General features: G+C 43.2%; 1 pseudogene; it reads right to left on the minus strand.

Moving 5' to 3' along the window:
- Gm9192 (predicted gene 9192) lies at positions 274 to 1486 on the minus strand (annotated as a pseudogene).

A 4547-nucleotide genomic window follows, 5' to 3' on the forward strand; every position in this document is an offset into this window, starting at 1 on the left:
TGAATAAGCTGCAGTCCATCACTAGAATATAGTTTGGTATAATTTTGTAATAAAATACTATATGGTGATAAAATGAATGGACTGCAGTACAACTGCAAGCAACAGAAATGGTGAACTTTTAAACATAGCAGAGAATTAATAAAACCAAACAGAAGGGACTGTAACATACAGATATGATAGTGTGGCTTTCTGCAATGGAGGTGGGCTAGTCAGGCCGAGGGAGCAGTATGGGCTTATACAATGCCAGGATTCTCTGTTCTTTATGTAACTTTGTTTTGTAGATGCAGCAAACTTTATTGATGGTATTCAAGAGAATAGGGCCCCCTAGGCCCCTCCCATAACTATGGGGGCCAGGGGTGGAAACTGTGAGGGAGATGCTCAATGTTGGGGGCTGAGTTGGGACAGGGACTCCTCAGCAACAGAGGGCCTCTCTTCTGCTCTCAGTGTCCTTGTTGAGGTGGGTGGTCAGGGTTTGTTACTCCTTGGAGACCATGTAGGCCATGAGATCTAGCACCCTGTTGCTATAACCATATTCGTTGTCATATCAGGAAATGAGCTTTACAAAGTTGTCATTGAAAGCAATGCCAGCCCCAGCATTAAAGGTGGAAGAATAGTAATTAGTGTTAAAGTCACAGGAGACAACCTGGTCTTCAGTGTAGGCCAGGATGCCCTTTAGTGGGCCCTTCGGTTTCTGCTTCACCACCTTCTTGATATCATAATACTCGGCAGGATTCACCAAGTGGTGTGTCATATCCATGACAAATACAGTGAGGGTAGGAACATGGAAGGTCATGCCAGTGAGCTTCTTGTTCAGCTCTGGGATGACCTTGCCCATAGGTTTGGCAGCACCAGTGGATGCAGGGATGATGTTCTGGGCAGCTCCATGGCCATCACACCACATCTTTCCAGAGGGGCCATCCACAGTCTTCTGAGTAGCACTACTGACATGGACCATGGTCATGAGTTCTTCCACAATGCCAAAGTTGTCATGATTGTTCTTAGCCAGGAGCCTAAGCAATTGGTAGTGCACGATGCATTGCTGACAATCTTGAGCAGGTTGTCATATTCTTGTGCTTCATACCCATCAAAAACATGGGGGCATCAACAGAAGGGGAGGAGATGATATCCCTTTTGGCCCCACCCTTCAGGTGGGCTCCAGACTTCTCCATGGTGGTGAAGATGCCATTAGACAACATGTCCTACTCAGCATCAGCATCACCCTATTTGATGTTAGCAGGATTTTGCTCCCTCCTTGATGAGTGATGGGCTTCTCATTGATGACACGCTTTGACTATGCCATTAAAATTGCCATGGGTAAAATTATACTGGAGACCATGTAGTTGAGGTCAATGAAGGGGTCATTGATGGCAACAATCTCCACTTTGCCAGATGCAGAAAAAAGGCATCCCTAGTAACCAGGCACCCAATATAGTCACTCCTTTCACTCCAACTTTCACTATCATTTCTGTGGAACAAGGATAGCACTGCATGAGAAGATGTGGCTGTCTCTGGTACAGGGAGGAACAGAGAGCCATGTAAACTTTTTATAATCCATCAATGCACTTATTCACCATGTATTATTGCTTGAATACATGTGCTTTGTCAAATAAGGATTATTTTCAACAAAGAATATTTAAAGCACATGAGCGAGATGTACTATAGAAAAGTGATAGAGTGACTCTCACAGAATGCATGGAGGACTTGAATGATGATGGAGGATTTGAATTTGGAAGAAACCATGGCACATGATGAAGGGAGAGATGTGGTGATGGAAGCCCTGTCTTTCTTCTTCATGATTTACTAAATGCCAACTGGTAGGCAAATGTCAAAATAACCTGAATTCTGACCTTCTTTATTTTATTTGTTTGAGCTAAAAAGACAATCCCTGCATTTATACCTATGTACAACTTCACTGAGAAGTCTGGTATTATAAAAGATTCCTAAAATCTACATGCCCTAGTTTCTATGGAGGTGATGACCTGAAATCTGTTAGTTGCATGTGGCTATTTTTGCTTGATGAATTACAAGGCAGCTTTTACTTTCAGCAGAGATTTGCATGCTTAGACCTTGCAATAACTCTGTTTTCCTCTTCTAACTGAAATCTATGACATGGAAGATAGCTGTGACTTGGTCCTGGCTCACCAACTCTGAGCCTCGGTCACGTGCTCAGAGAGATAGCCCTCCTATCACATTCTGAAAAGAAACCTTCCATCTGTGTTCTCACCTCAAAATGTGAACCATTTGGGTGGGATAGCAAAGAAGCCCATCTCATATGCAGCCTGGAATCCTTTGTATTATCAGCTTTACAAAGAGTACATAGCCATGATTCTTAGTATTAACACTTTGCAATTTAGAGTTTCAGGAGAGCTACTGCTGTCTTGCTCAATAATACATATCATTTTTTAAATGACCATAGCTTTCCCTTCCATTCACCTTCCCACCTCCTCTCTCCCCAAGATCCAGTCTTCTGTCCACCCCATCCTCCCATCTCCCCAGAAAAGAGGGGGTCTCTTAGGGACATCAACTGAATATGGTACAAAATGATAGAGTGACACCAAGAACAAACCCTCACATCAAAGCTGGGCAAGGCAACCCAGTAGGAAGAAAAGGGTCCCAAGAGCAGGCAAAAGAGTCAAAGTCAGGAATCCCGCAAAAACACAAACCTAACAACCATACATATATGCAGAGGACATAGCAGAGACTCATGTAGGCTCTGCTACTGTCAATTCTGTCTCTGGGCCCCTATGAGACCTGCTTAGTTGATCCCAAGGGCTTTGCTTTCACAGTGGTGCTCTAGCAGTGCACTGCCCTGACTTCCACAATTCCTCCTTCCCCTGTTTTGCAAGGTTACCTGGAGCTCCAAGGAGAGAGACCCAATAGAAACCTCCAATTTAAACTTTCTTTCTGCCTAATGTTTAAAGTGAATCTATGCACCCACTCCCATCAGCTGCCTTTCTGATGATGACACTGATCTATGAGTATAGGAGAATATTGTTAGGAATCATTTTGTTTGTTTGTTTGTTTGTCTGTTTGTTGGCCAGTCATGTTCGGTTCTACCCTAGGTCTCTGGGATATCCAGACTCTGGTTCCTAGTCATCCAGGCAGTGTCCGGCATGGGCTCTCTCTAGTGTGGGCCTCAAATTAGTTCACACATTGGTTGGCCACTCCTGTAAGTTCTGCACCACAATTGGGCTGAGACAATAGCCCATCTCTTATACCTATTTATTTAAGTATTCACCATTCACTGAATTAATGGATGGGGAGATGGATGGAACAAGGTGCTTGTAAGAAGAACCTTTCTGGAGACAGGGGAGGGTCTTGCTTACCCTATCACATATTACTGTCTGGCTGATTTTAAGACCTTGAGATGCTGTTATGGTTGAGTGGACATTTTTTCCCCAAAGACACTTGTTCCCCAAATGCTTGTGCTGTTTGTGGAAGTTATGGTACCTTTAGGAGGGAACTCATTGCTGGAAGATGTATATTGCTGGGGTCAGATTTGAGACTTTTTAACCTGGTTCTATCTCCTGTTCCATTTCTCAGCTTTCTGTATGAAACATCATGAGCTAAACAACTACTCTGGCTAGCATGCTTTCCCTGACCACCACCATGCCTTTCCCACCCTCATGGACTTCCCGGGCAAGTATAAGCTAAAACAAATCCTTACACCCCTAAGTTGCTTTTAATCATGGTATTTTATCACAACAAAAAGGCCAACAGAGAAGTAAGCAGTACATTGGGCTTTCTGGATCTGGAAAAATTAGGTTTAGACGGGCTTTGTCCAGATTATCTCCCTGCTGTGAGCAGTGTGCTGTCCTGGTCTCAGAATTCACAGACAAGAGCTGAAGCTTGTGGTCCAATTCATGTTCTGTGTTTGGCTTCCTTCAGCATCATCCACATATGCCCATGGATGCTGTGACAAGAAATTGCGTCTTCCAGGACCAACCTCTCCTTCAACACAATTAAATTAATACTTGCCAGGTGCTCTTGAGTTTATAAATCTCTGCAAAATGATGTAACAGACTGGCTGATGTGGAGAGGCTATATTTTAGAGCCCCTCCTTTCATTTTTCCAAGAACAGCCCTAGTACCACAGTAATGCACCATTTGATTTTTTAGCATTTCAGATATTTTACAGTAAATTACTTCAGTTTATGGCACTTTGCTTCCTTATATAATTGTTATAAATAACCTTCAAATGACATAAAAGCTATAAACATTGTAAAAACTGAAGAGTAAATTATAGACATTTCAGCGCGTGCACATAGGAACTCAGACATGTTAAGGGAAGTGAGGAAGGTAAGTTTGTTTGCTTTCTCCCTCCATAACCATCCATCTCATATTTCCACAATAAATAATCTGCAGTAAATAAATGCCAAGGAACAGAGGAAACTTCATGTATTTTCGGAAAGCCTGAAATTGACCTCCTTTGGGGGTGGGAGGTAGGGGCTGGCTTGCCAGCCCAGCAAGCTGGAAACTCCCACCCAGGAGGTAAAGCTTAAGGATACTTAATGGTGTCAATACAGCAAGTGAGGAAAGGATGGCTAC

This window comes from Mus musculus, chromosome 14 (assembly GCF_000001635.26).
Source record: "Mus musculus strain C57BL/6J chromosome 14, GRCm38.p6 C57BL/6J".
Taxonomy (NCBI): domain Eukaryota; kingdom Metazoa; phylum Chordata; class Mammalia; order Rodentia; family Muridae; genus Mus; species Mus musculus.